The sequence below is a fragment of the Grampus griseus genome (assembly GCF_964374135.1).
Source record: "Grampus griseus genome assembly, chromosome: 1".
Classification (NCBI taxonomy): Eukaryota; Metazoa; Chordata; class Mammalia; order Artiodactyla; family Delphinidae; genus Grampus; species Grampus griseus.
The window spans coordinates 139,184,389-139,198,667 of record NC_139017.1 but is presented as its reverse complement, the minus strand read 5'-3'; the positions used below and the strand labels follow the sequence as shown (position 1 = coordinate 139,198,667).

The window sequence follows — 14,279 nt, the reverse complement described above, 5'->3', positions numbered from 1 at the left end:
TCCCCTTTTATGGCTGTTAGCATTTGCCTTATATATTGAGGTGCTCCTATGTTGTGTGCATAAATATTTACAATTGTTAATATCTTCTTGTATTGATCTCTTGATCATTATGTAGTGTCCTTCTTTGTCTCTTGTAATAGTCCTTATTTTAAAGTCTATTCTGTCTGATATGAGAATTGCTACACCAGCTTTCTTCTGAATTTCATTTGCATGGAATATCTTTTTCCATCCCTTCATTTTCAGTCTGTTTGTGTCCCTAGGTCTGAAGTGGGTCTCTTGGAGACAGCATATATATGGGTCTTGTTTTTGTATCCATTCAGCCAGTCTGTGTCTTTTGGTTGGAGGTTTTAATCCATTTACATTCAAGGTTATTATCGATATGTATGTTCCTGTTACCATTTTCTTAATTGTTTTGGGTTTGTTATTGTAGGTCTTTTCCTTCTCTTGTGTTTCCTGCCTAGAGAAGTTCCTTTAGTTTTTGTTGTAAAGCTGGTTTGGTGGTGCTGAATTCTCTTAGCTTTTCCTTGTTTGTAAATGTTTTAATTTCTCCGGCAAATCTGAATGAGATCCTTGCTGGGTAGAGTAATCTTGGTTGTAGGTTTTTCCCTTTCATCACTTATTTATATATGTCCTGCCACTCCCTTCTGGCTTGCAGAGTTTCTGCTGAAAGATCAGCTGTTAACCTTATGGGGATTCCCTTGTATGTTATTTGTTGCTTTTCCCTTGCTGCTTTTAATATTTTTCCTTTGTATTTTATTTTTGATAGTGTGATGAATATGTGTTTTGGCGTGTTTCTCCTTGGATTTATCCTTTACGGTACACTCTGTGCTTCCAGCACTTAATTGACTATTTCCTTTCCCATATAATGGAATTTTTTAACTGTAATCTCTTTAAATATTTTTTCAGTACTTTTTTTTCTCTTCTTCTTCTGGGACCCCTATAATTCGAATGTTGGTGCGTTTAATGTCGTCCCAGAGGTCTCTGAGACTGTCCTCGATTCTTTTCATTCTTTTTTCTTTATTCTACTCTGTGGTAGTTATTTCCACTCTTTTATCTTCCAGGGCACTTATCGGTTCTTCTACCTCAGTTATTCCGCTATTGATTCCTTCTAGAGAATTTTTAATTTCCCTTATTATGTTGTTCACCATTGTTTGTTTGCTCTTTAGTTCTTCTAGGTCCTTGTAAAAGGTTTCTTGTATTTTCTCCATTCTATTTCCAAGATTTTGGATCATCTTTACTATCATTACTCTGAATTCTTTTTCAGGTAGGCTGCCTATTTCCTCCTCATTTGTTAGGTCTGGCGGGTTTTTACCTTGCTCCTTCGTCTGCTGTGTATTTCTCTGTCTTCTCATTTTGCTTATCTTACTGTGTTTGAGGTCTCCTTTTTGCAGGCTGCAGGTTCTTAGTTCCCGTTGTTTCTGGTGTCTGCCCCCAGTGGGTAAGGTTGGTTCAGTGGGTTCTGTAGGCTTCCTGGTGGAGGGGCCTGGTGTCTGTGTTCTGGTGGATGAAACTGGATCTTGTCTTTCTGTTGAGCAGGACTAAATCTGGTGGTGTGTTTTGGGGTGTTTGTGAACTTACTATGATTTTAGGCAGCCTGTGTGGTAATGGGTAGAGTTGTGTTCCTGTCTTGCTAGTTGTTTGGCATAGGGTGTCCAGCACTGTAGCTTGCTGGTTGTTGAGTGGAGCTGGGTCTTAGCGTTGAGACGGAACCTCTGTGAGAGCTTTCGCCATTTGATATTACATGGGGCCAGGAGGTCTCTGGTGGACCAATGTCCTGAAATTGGCTGCCCCACCTCAGAGGCTCAGGCCTGACACCTGGCCAGAGCACCAAGACCCTGTCAGCCACTCACCTCAGAAGAAAAGGGAGGTAAAAATAGGAAAGAAAGAAAGAAAAAATAAATAAAATAAAGTTTTTTTAAAAAAACTATTAAAAATAAAAAAGTAATAAAAAAAAGAAAGAAGCGAACAACCAAAGCAAAAAACAAATCCACCAATGTTAACAAGTGCTAAAAAGTATACAGACCAAAACCAAAACAAAAAGTGGACAGACAGAATTCTGGGACAAATGGTAAAAGCAAAGCTATACAGACAAAATCACACAAAGAAGCATACACATACACCCTCACAAAAAGAGAAAAAGGAAAAAAAAATTAAAAAAAAAAGGAAGAGGGCAACCAAATCAATAAACAAATCTACCAATGATAATAAGCTCTAAATACTAAAATAAACATAAAACCAGAAACAAATTAGATGCAGAAAGCAAACCCCAAGTCTACAGTTGCTCCCCAGGTCCACTGCCTCAATTTTGGGATGGTTCGTTGTCTGTTCAGGTATTCCACAGATGCAGGGTACATCAAGTTGATTGTGGAGATTTAATCTGCTGCTCCTGAGGCTGCATGGAAAGATTTCCCTTTGTCTTCTTTGTTCGCACAGCTCCTGGGGTTCAGCTTTGGATTTGGCCCTGCCTCTGCGTGTAGGTCGCCTGAGGACGCCTGTTCTTCGCCCAGACAGGACAGGGTTAAAGTAGCAGCTGATTAGGGGACTCTGGCTCACTCAGGCTGGGGGAGGGAGGGGTACGGAATGCGGGGCGAGCCTGTGGCGGCAGAGGCCAGCGCGACATCGCAACAGCCTGAAATGCGCCGTGTGTTTTCCCAGGGAAGTTGTCCCAGCATCACGGGACCCTGGCAGTGGCGGGCTGCACAGGCTCCCAGGAGGGGAGGTGTGGATAGTGACCTGTGCTTGCATACAGCCTTCTTGGTGGCTGCAGCAGCAGCCTTAGCATTTCGTGCCAGTCTCTGGTGTCCACACTGATAGCCGTGGCTCGCACCTATCTCTGGAGCTCGTTTAGGCAGTGCTCTGAATTCCCTCTCCTCTGCGCACCCTGAAACAATGGTGTCTTGACTCTTAGGCAGTTCCAGACTTTTTCCTGGACTCCCTCCCGGCTAGCCGTGGCGCACTAGCCCCCTTCAGGCTGTGTTCACGCAGCCAGCCCCAGTCTTCTCCCTGGCGTTTGACCTCCGAAGCCCGAGCCTCAGCTCCCAGCCCCAACCCGTCCCAGCCGGTGAGCAGACAAGCCTCTCGGGCTGGTGAGTGCTGGTCAGCAGCGATCCTCTGTGTGGGAATCTCTCCGCTTTGCCCTCCGTACCCCTGTTGCTGCGCTCTCCTCTGTGGCTCCGAAGCTTCCCCCCTCCGCCACCCTCACTCTCCGCCCACGAAGGGGTTTCCTAGTGTGTGGAAACCTTTCCTCCTTCACACCTCCCTCCCAGAGGTGCAGGTCCCGTCCCTGTTCTTTTGTGTCTGTTTTTCCTTTTTTTTTTTGCCCTACCCAGGTACGTGAGGAGTTTCTTGCCTTTTGGGAAGTCTGAGGTCTTCTGCCAGCATTAAGTAGGTGTTCTGTAGGAGTTGTTCCACATGTAGATGTATTTTTGATGTATTTGTGGGAAGGAAGGTGATCTCCATATCTTAGTCCTCTGCCATCTTGGAGGTCCCTCCTCATAGTTCTTTTATTTTCAGGAGACTAAATAATTGGGAGATAGAATTGTTCACGATAACTATAGTTGATATTTCTGGGAAGCCAGAAGAATGAACAAATCCAGGTGATATATTAATGACTGAAAGAAATTGGCTTCAAGTATTGAAGATATTTTTGATAGTTTTAGTGATAGAACATATCCCACTTCAAAGGCCAAAGTTGTGAAAATAATTCTAACTCTGATGATGCAGATATAGTTTTAAAATGAGGATTTGTTTTAAACAAAGTAATTTTAAGGTACTGATTGCACATGATCTGATTTCCTTAGTTTCTCGTTTAGCTAACTTTGATGGAGCAGCTGCTATATGCTTAGGCCCCTAAGTATGGTCCTCTGAGTAGATGCGGAAGGCAGACATACCTTTTTCAAAATGCTATAGAAGCCCAGAGGAAGAAATTAGTATGAAGGACCTAAATTTGAACTGGGATGACTAGGATTGCCCAGCAAAAGTGTAGAGGAAGGGCATCCCAGGTCTGTACATAGGTACGCAATTTGAAAATATAAGAGTGGTTGTCCTGTGTGGGTAGAGGGTGGATTATTTTGTTGTGCCTGGGTAGAGGGGCAGAGTCAGTAATACATAGGTGACAGGAGTTGCAGCTGTAACAGTAGATTGGATCAAGGTTTTGAATGCTTCCAATGTTATGCTGAGGAGTTTGAAATTTATCCTACAGAATATGAGTTTTAGCAAAAGATTATGTGATTATATCGCACTTTACTTTAGGTAGATCAGTTTGGTATTACTTTGAGTTGAGTGATGGAGGGACCAGAGGCCAGGAATCCTTAGGAAGCAGTTGCAGTAGTGTGGATAAGAAATGTTTAGTGCTGCAACAGGGACCATGAAAATGAAGAGGAGCGGTCTTATTTAAGAACTGTGACCAATTGCATTTAATTTACAGTTAAACTTTCCTTTAGACCACTTTTGAATATAAGTATTGACTCTGTATTATAACATCCTATTCATTTTATGTAAGACACAGATTGAGGATAGATTTGCATTTTGTATTCTGTTAAGTGAAACCTGTTTTTAAACCCAACTTTGTTTTGTTTTTTCTATTTTTTTTTTTTTTTCTGTACGCGGGCCTCTCACTGTTGTGGCCTCCCCCGTTGTGGAGCACAGGCTCCGGACGCGCAGGCTCAGCGGCCATGGCTCACGGGCCCAGCCGCTCCACGGCATGTGGGATCCTCCCAGACCGGGGCACGAACCCGTGTACCCTGCATCGGCAGGTGGACTCTCAACCACTGCACCACCAGGGAAGCCCTGCTTGTTTTTTCTATTTTTAATTAAGGTATAAAAATTTACATACAGTGAAAGTCCACCTGTTTAGTGCATAGTTCTGAAAGTTTTGACAAACATGTACAGTCAAGTAACTACCACCATAATCAAGATACAGAACAATTGCATCACCCACCAGAATTCTTTGTTCACCTTTGTAGTCGACCCTTCCCCCTGTCCTCCATTCCTTGGCAACCACTATCTGTTTTCTGCCCCTTTCCAGAATATCATGTGAATAGAATCAAAAAGCCTTTGAGTCTGGCTTCTTTCACTTAGCAGAATGCATTTGAGATTCATTCATGTTTTGTGTGTGAGTAATCTGTTCCTTTTTATTGCTTAGTGGTATTCGTTTGTATGGATGTACCACAGCTTATCCATTCCCTGGTTGAGGCATATTTGGATCACTCCAGTTTTTCTTTTTTAATGGAAAATTGTCTAAGTTAGCTTGAAAGTTTAAGTCAACAGGTGAAAACCCTAAGTGATATAAGAAGTTAAAAGAAGTAAAAGTTGTACCCATGTATGTGTGCTCATAAACAAGGACTAGAGGAAGCAATGTGGAAAAAATGAATATAGGAAACTTGTTGGTAGTGGTGAGATTGTAGGTGATTAGCCTTTTCATTTTCTAAATTTTGTATTTTAATTAGAAACCTTGATTTTGACATAAAAATTACAGGAATAGTACAAGGAACTCCTATATACCTTGTACTCAGATTGTTTATATTTTGCCTCAATTGCTTCATCATTTTTCTACATGCATATATACATATATGCATATATATATATATATGCATGTGTTTTCTGAAATGTTTGAAAGTTGGAGACATTATGCTCTTTTACCCTTATATATTTTAGTATGCATTTCTAAAGACTAGAATATTCTATTACTCAACCACAGTATAGCTATCAAAATCAGGAAATTTAACACTGATAAAACGCTATTACCTACAGGGGCCCCAGGTTCCAATCTCTGGTCGGGGAACTAGATCCCACATGCATGCCACGACTAAGAATCTGCGTGCTGCAACTAAGAAGTCCGCATGCCACAACTAAGAAGTCCACATGCCACAACTAAGAGCCCGCATGCGGCAACTAAAGATCCCACATGCCACAACTAAGCCCCGGCGCAGCCTAAATAAATAAATATTAAAAAATAAGTAAATTTTTAAAAATACTATTACCTAATCCAAAGAAGGTATTCACAGTTTGACAATTATCCCAATAATATCTCTTTAAAAGATAGTATAAGCTTTAGTCTTTCTCCTTGTCCAGGATCCAATTTAGGATCCTGAGTTCATTTAGCTGTCATGTCTCTTTAGTTTCCTTTAATCTGAAACAATCCCTCAGCCTTTCTTATTTCTTGACTTTGACTTTTTTGGAGAGTATAAGTAGATTCTTTAAGAATGGAATGTCCCTCAGTTTGCATTTGTCACATGTTTCCTCGTAATTAGGTTCAGGTTACACATTTTTTGCAGGAATACCACTGAAGTGATGATGTATACGTAATGCATCATGACTGGAAGCACATGATGTGCATTATCCTATATTGGTGATGTTTAGCTTTGATTTCTTGACTAAGGTGGTATCTACCATGTTTTCCTCTGAAAGAGTTACTGTTTTTCCTTTGTACTTAATAGGTAATTTGTGGTGAGATGTTTTGCGATTATGTAAATATCCTGTTCCTCATCCAACTTTTACCCATTACTCATTCATCTTAGCATCCACTGATGATATTTTTCTAACTTCATCATACCTTATATTTATTAAGTGGAATTCTGCTGTAAGGGAGATTCTCTTCTCCCCCATTAAAAAATTTGTTCATATTCATCTATATCGATAAATATATCGGTATGAACTCATGAATTCATATTTTATTCAGTGGGTTATAATTCATTAGTATCATTTATTTTGACACTCAAAATGTCCCTGCTTTAGCCAGCAGAAGCCCCTTCTAGCTGACTTGTACTGTCTTGTGATTCTATTTATTACTTGCTTGCTTTCTAGCTCAAGAAGGTATTCCAGGCTCATCCTGTATTTTCCCTGCCCCAGCCCTAAGATCAACCATTTCTTCAGAGAGCCCTAGTTCCTTTTAGTGGAGAATGGTATTTAGAAACCACAGTGTGGCTGCTGGCTGAGTGCTTGTTGTTATTACCTCCAGGACTTCTCAGGGGACACAGTGGACACACACACAACACCACACACACACACACACGATTTTAGTTTCATTTATTTTTTAAAATATTTATTTATTTTTGTCTGCGTTGGGTCTTTGTTGCAGTGTACAGGCTTCTCACTGCGATGGCTTCTCTTGTTGAGGAGCACAGGTTCTAGGTGCGCAGGCTTCGGTAGTTGTGGCACGCGGGCTCAGTAGTTGTGGCTCACGGACTCTAGAGTGCAGGTTCAGTAGTTGTGGCGCATGGGCTTAGTTGCTGTGCGGCATGTGGGATCTTCCTGAACCAGGGGTCGAACCCGTGTCCCCTACGTTGGCAGGTGGATTCCTAACCACTGTGCCACCAGGGAAGTCCCTTAGTTTCATTTAAAAAGAGATATTTAAGAACACATGCAAAAATCTTATCTGATTTTTATCTTTCTCCATACTAATGTAGCCACCAATTAATTAGCAGTTAGAATGAAGAAATTATAAAACTGAAATGCCACCTGTATGCGACATCTTTTTTAATTTTTTTATAGGCTGGAATTATCAGAGAGGCAGTGTTGATCAGTGGAAAGAACACCCCATCAACTTTTCCGTCACACTGCTTGCTTAGGACATGTTCACCTTTCCCTCAGTTAGAAAGGAGTGAAAATATCTACTTCAGGGATTAGAAAACTAACAAAAAGTACCTGCCACTCATTCAGTTGCTCAATAAACTGTTGATTTCTGATTTATCTAGCTATTTTCCTTTTTTCTTTTCCTATTTCTGTAGTTCACGTCACTGGTTAAACTGTTGAAAATGGTTTTATATATTAAATTATAAATGTCACCTAGAAGTTTGGAAAAGATGAACTTTAATTTTTAGTTCAGAGTGAGGCATATATCCAACCTGTTGAAGTCCACAGTTTGGCTTTCTGGGCTGGATTTCTGTCTGTGATGGGGCCGTGTGCCCGTTCAGAGGTCAAGGGGAGTTGCTGATTGCAAATGAACCCTATTCTTTTGTCCTGTGTGTGTCGCACAACCATTTCTAATTTGAACAGACTAATTACTGGTAAAACTGGTAAAATGTTAGATTTAGGGATGGAAATTTGATTAAAATGTAGGATCCTGTATTCTTCCTAAACAGTACAAACAGCAGCAGCCACTTTAAAAATGTTTTTTTTTTTTTTTTTTTTTTTTGCGGTACGCGGGCCTCTCACTGCTGTGGCCTCTCCACTTGTGGAGCACAGGCTCCGGACGCGCAGGCTCAGCGGCCATGGCTCACGGGCCCAGCCGCTCCGCGGCATGTGGGATCTTCCCGGACCGGGGCACGAACCCATGTCCCCTGCCTCAGCAGGCGGACTCTCAACCACTGCGCCACCAGGGAAGCCCTAAAAATGATTTTTAACAGCTTTTTTGGGGATATAATTTACATGCCACAAATTCACTATTTTAAGTGTACGTTCAGTGGTTTTTTAGTATATCACAGAGTTGTGCAATCATCATCACAATCGATTTTAGAACATTTTCAACACCCCTGAAAGAAACCATGTACCCGTTAGCAGTCATTCCCCAGTCCCACTTCTTGCAGGCTCTGACAACCACAGTCTACTTTCTGTCTCTAAGGATTTGCCTATTCTGGACATTTCATATAAATGAAATCATACAATATGTGGCCTTTTGTGACTGCTGCTTTCATTTAGCATAATGTTTTCAAGGTTCATCCATGTTATAAAAATGAATGTAGTACTTCATTCCTTTTTATGGCTGAATAAAATTCCATTATAAGGGTTCTGATTTCTTCACATCCTCATTAACACTTGTTATTGTCGGCCTTTTTTTTTTTTCTCGCGGTATGTGGGCCTCTCACTGTTGTGGCCTCTCCCGTTGCGGAGCACAGGCTCCAGACGTGCAGGCTCAACGTCCATGGCTCACGGGCCCAGCCGCTCTGCGTCATGTGGGATCTTCCCGGACCGGGGCATGAACCCGTGTCCCCTGCATCGGCAGGCGGACTCTCAACCACTGCGCCACCAGGGAAGCCCTGTCTGCTTTTTTAATTTTAGCTATCCTAGTGGGTGTGAAGTGTTATCTCATTGTGGTTTTGATTTGCATTCCCCTGATGGCTAATGATGTTGAGCATCTTTTTTTTGTTTGTTTTTGCGGTACGCGGGCCTCTCCCATTGTGGAGCACAGGCTCCGGACGCGCAGGCTCAGCGGCCATAGCTCACGGGCCCAGCTGCTCCACGGCATGTGGGATCTTCCCGGACCGGGGCACGAACCCGTGTCCCCTGCATCGGCAGGCGGACTCTCAACCACTGCGCCACCAGGGAAGCCCCTGAGCATCTTTTCATGTGCTTATTGGCCATTTGTATATCTTAGGAGAAATATCTATTCAGATATTTTGGCCATTTTAAAATTGGGTTGTCTTTTTATTATTGAGTTGTAATAGTTCTTTAACAACCACTTTTTGAGGGCCTAGTATGAGCACCAAGACCATGCTAGGTGCTTCCTCTTCACTGCTTTGTTTAATCCTCATAGAAATCCACATGGTAAGTTTTGTACCTTGTTTATAGATGAGGAGATTGATGATCAGAGTTAAAACAATGTATCTAAAGAGAGTCTTAAGTGGTAGCGGTCAAGACTCTAACCTTCATATATCTGAGTTCAAAGTTCCTGTTTTGTTGGCTACTCTGTGCTTCTGATCTTTTTTTTTTTTTTTTTTGGTGGTACGCGGGCCTCTCACTGCCGCGACCTCTCCTGTTGTGGAGCACAGGCTCCGGACGCGCAGGCTCAGCGGCCATGGCCCACGGGCCCAGCCGCTCTGCGGCATGTGGGATCTTCCCGGACCGGGACACGAACCCGTGTCCCCTGCATCGGCAGGCGGACAATCAACCACTGCGCCACCAGGGAAGCCCCTGTGCTTCTGATCTTTGACATTGTTGAAACAGTGCCTGTGTTCTAGACCTTGGAATGAAAATTTCAGGAAGCATAGAGGGAATTCATACACTAAATAGTTAATCTTCAGAGTCCCTTCCAACATTTTATATACTAGATTTATTCCAGAAAACTTATGTATAAACCAAGGTAAAAAAAATAAAAATAATCAGACTTTAGTTTCTGCTAAAAGAACTTCGAATATAAAGAAATCATGAGTTTGTTATAAAGCAGAAACTAACATACCATTGTAAAGCAATTATACCCCAATAAAGATGTTAAAAAAAAAAAAAAAGAAAGAAGAATATGATTTGGGTGGGCAAAAAAGCTTTTACTAAAATTTCAAATCTATCTCAAAAAAAAAAAAAAAGAAATCATGAGGTGCATCCTTTTGTAATATGAGTAAGTTATTTTCTGAGTTTGTGTAAGTTATATTCAGCTTCCCTAGAGCAGGGCACATATCAAATAAATTGTAAGATATGAGGGATTTTCAGAAAATATTGATATAACTTTATAAATTTTTTCCCTAATCTGGATGAAAAGTTGGTTAATCATTAACTGAGTGAACTTTTCAACAGAAGCAAAATAAACATCTGTGACCTGTCAGAACTTGTCTGAACTCTGCCCCATAAAGTATCAAGATACTTTGTATGTACGCTGAGAAGTGTCAGTTACTATTTTATCACATACAGTTAGGAAGTGTCAAGCTTGGAGAGGGCACAGTGATGTTTATGATTAAAGGCTGTAAAGTTGGACTATTAATGAAATGAAACTAGCTTGTGGAGGACTAGTTGTAGCCACTTGATTTTAGGTCACTCATTCAGACTTTTGACTGAGAAAATGGTGTACCATAGATAATTCTGCTCTAAAAGGAACAGGAAAAAATTAGAATTTAGCTAAGAGAGAATTCAGTTTAATTCAGTTCTATTCAGTCACTATTTACTGAATACCTATTGTGTGTCAGGAACTGGGGATATAAATAAAGATTATTTTTTTCAAAAGCTGTGGTATCTGCTTTTGAGAAGCTGACATTTACTAGGGTTTCACGGAAAGGGAGTTTCCTGGCCTGGATCTTGAAGGGTAAAATAGAATTTGCTAAGACGGAGGTATTCCAGACACAGGGCAAAGGCATGGAAGTATGAAGTAGCATGCCATGCTCTGAGAATTGCGTGTATTTCAGCATGGTGAGAGCTTACTTCCATTCCTTGTTGTGATATTAATATGATTTCTCTAGTAGGTTCACTTTTCAACCTCTTAGACTTTCCATACCCTCCTTTCACCCTCATTTTCAGCTGATTACTTTTGCCTTGTATGTTGTTGAAAAAACAGAAGCCATTAGACCCAAACTCCCTTATCTTCCATCCCAAGACTTATAGACCTATCTAGCATTCTACCCTTCTGATCCTCTTCTTCCCTTGAGTCTCCTCCTCTTCCTTCATAGGTCACTAGATCTCATCCCCCTTCACCTTCTCAAGACTTCTGTCTCTTTTCCCCTGGTTCATTACCATCATCAAGCAAACATGCTCTAATATGTTAATCTTAAAACAAAAACAAACTTTCCTTAATACCACCCTCCCCTCCAGAGACCACTCCATTTCCCCTGAAAGTAATGTCTCAAAAGAGACACACTGTTTCTATTTCCCTCTCCTATTCACTCTTTAATTTACTGTAATCTCTACTGACTTCTGCCTTCCAACACTTGCTTAATATTGCTTTTGCCCAAGTCAGCTGAACTCTTCATGTTGCCAGTCCAGTGGGTATTTGACCTTTGGCAGCATTTGACATAGTTTCCTCCCTCCCTCCCTCCCTCCCTCCCAGATTCTTTCTCCCCTCTTGGCTTCTATGACATTATGTTCTTCTAGTTTTCCTCTTGCATCCCTGGCTACTGCTTCCTCTTCCCTCCCAGACTTCTAAATAATTGAGATCCACAGGGTATTGTCCTAGGCTTACTTCTTTCTCTAGAATTCCCTCAAGGTGAGCTTGTCTGTTCCCATGGATTTAAATACTTTCATTATGCTAATGATTATCCGACTTTATCTCCAGCCTAGACTGCTTCTGAGCTCCAGACTGTCATATCCAACTGCCTTCTTGTCTCACAAAGGTCCCATACTGACTGTGCCTGAGATGGGACTTTGATCCCCTTTACTCTCACTGCATTCTTCCTTTTGTCAATAAATGGCACTGTCATCCCTTCAGTTATTCAGGCCAAACACCTAAATCATCCTTGCTCTTTCCCCTCCCCCTTAGATCTCTCTCGTGCCCAGCAGCAAGGCTTATGGATTCAATGTTTAAAATATATTTTGAATCCACTTCCTTCTCTCCATCTCCGCTGGCAGACTGCCTCCACTTCCTATTTGGACCACTCCAGCAGCCTCGTAACCCTCTCCCCACCTAAGTTCTTGCATCCCAACCCCACCAATTCATTGTCTGCACAGTTGTAAGAATAATCACAAATCAAACTATTTCACTTCCCTGTTTAATCATTTCAGTGGTTTCCCAAAATCCCTTCTTTGGCCTGGATGGTCTGGTCCCTGCCCAGTTCCCCAATTTCATTTTGTGTCATTTTGCCCCCACTTACTGTACTCTAGTGACTGGTCCTCTTTTACTTTCTTTTAACATGCTAAACTCTTTTCTCTCTCAGGATCTTTGCAAGTTTCCTCTTTGAATGTCTAGCTCCTTTTCTTCCTTTAATTGGGTCTTAGCTTAAATTCACTTGCTCAGAGACATCATTCCTTGACTGCCTTAACCTCGGTTCCTCTTTTTGTCTGCTTCCTAATACTTGTAATTATTTTGTCTGTTTTCTTCTTTTTTTCCTGGAAAAATATAGATTCAGTGAGGACTGGGACTGGGTCTGACTTGTTCGCCATTGTACTCCCAGTACCTCGAACAATGCTTGGCCTGTAGCAGGCAGTCGTTAAATATTTATGAAATGATAGAAAGAAGGGAAGGGAAGGGAAGGGAAAGGAGAAATGGGTGGGGTGGGTGGGGAGAAAGAGAAGGAAGGAGAGGAGGTAGAGAAAGAAGGAAAGAAATGCTTTGCTTACTGAGCAGCTGCTACGCTCTTGACTCCTTCAAGTATATCCTTCCGATGTTTGTTGTTCCAGTCCTGGCCTCAGCCACCGCCAGGATGCTTGTGGTATTTCAGAGGAATTACTTAAAATCCTAAAGTGCCCTCATCTTCTTCAGACCTTTCAGTTTCTCTCAGCATCTAATGCTTGAGGCTCTGCAGCCTGTAATAGTCGTGGCTGTCATTTTTTACCATGGGCCAGGATCTCTGCTAGGTACCTTCCACGCGGGATTCCACTTAATTCTGCAAAGTCACCGGCACCCTCCACCTTCTTCCCTGCCTCCCTACCAGAGGTTGCACAGAGATGAAGTAGCTTGCTCAGAATCGCATAGCTAGTGAGTGGAGAAAGCCTTGAGATTCTAACCCAGGCTTTTGTAGCTATAGGGACTATGTTCTTTCTGCCACATCAGGCCATTTATCTATAGTTGTTCCCCAAGTATCAAGCAACCAATAGATGGATGTTAGTAAATTCATATCTTGTGTCATAGCTAAAAAATAAGTCTCGAGTCCAACCTCTGCTTACTCCCCACTTCATTATACCCTGTTTAATCACCATCGTCTCTTGCCTGGACTACTGCAGTAGCCTCTTAATTGGTCTCCCTGCCTCCTCACTTGCCCTCTTATAGTCCATTTTCCAGCTAGCAGCCAGATTTATTTTTTAAAACATGTAAATGGATTGTGCTACTCTCCAGCTTATACCCTGCAGTTCTCAAGTTACTTAAAATAAAATCCAAACTCTTAACTGTGACCTGTAAAGCCCCTTGTTATCTTGCCCTGCATGTTTCTGTGACCTTAGGTCCTTCTCCTCTGCTCTGCTCCAGCCATACCAGCCTTCTTATAGTTCCTTTAACTGCTAAGCTAGTTTCTACATCAAGTTCTTTGTACTGGAAGTATAGAGCTGACTTCTCCACCTAAATCTTTACATGGCTGGCTCATTTACATAATTTAATACCTAATTTAAATATCACCTCCTCAGAGAGGCCTGTCTGACTAGGCTATCTAAAATAGATCACCTGGGGTCTAAAGAAGCCGCCTTACAATGCAGGGGACACCGGTTCGATCCCTGATCAGGGATCTAAGATCCCACATGCCTGCGGGGCAACTAAGCCTGCGCCACAACTACTGAGCTCGCATGCCTCAACTAGAGAGCCCGTGTGCTACAAACTGCAGAGCCCACATGCTCTGGAACCCACATGCCATAACTACAGAGCCTGTGTGCCACAAGTAGAGAGATAACCCGCATGCCGCAACAAAAGAGCCCGCACGCCTCAAAGAAGACCCCGCGTGCTGCAACTAAGACCCGACGCAGACAAAAGTAAATTAAATAAATAATAAAATAAATCT

At 42.0% G+C, this 14,279-nt stretch overlaps 1 protein-coding gene across 1 annotated transcript in view; it reads left to right on the top strand.

The window, feature by feature from the left end:
* Positions 1-14,279, top strand: part of SCP2 (sterol carrier protein 2) — a 164,231-nt gene that overhangs the window by 114,806 nt on the left and 35,146 nt on the right. The gene's annotated exons all lie outside the window — the stretch shown is intronic.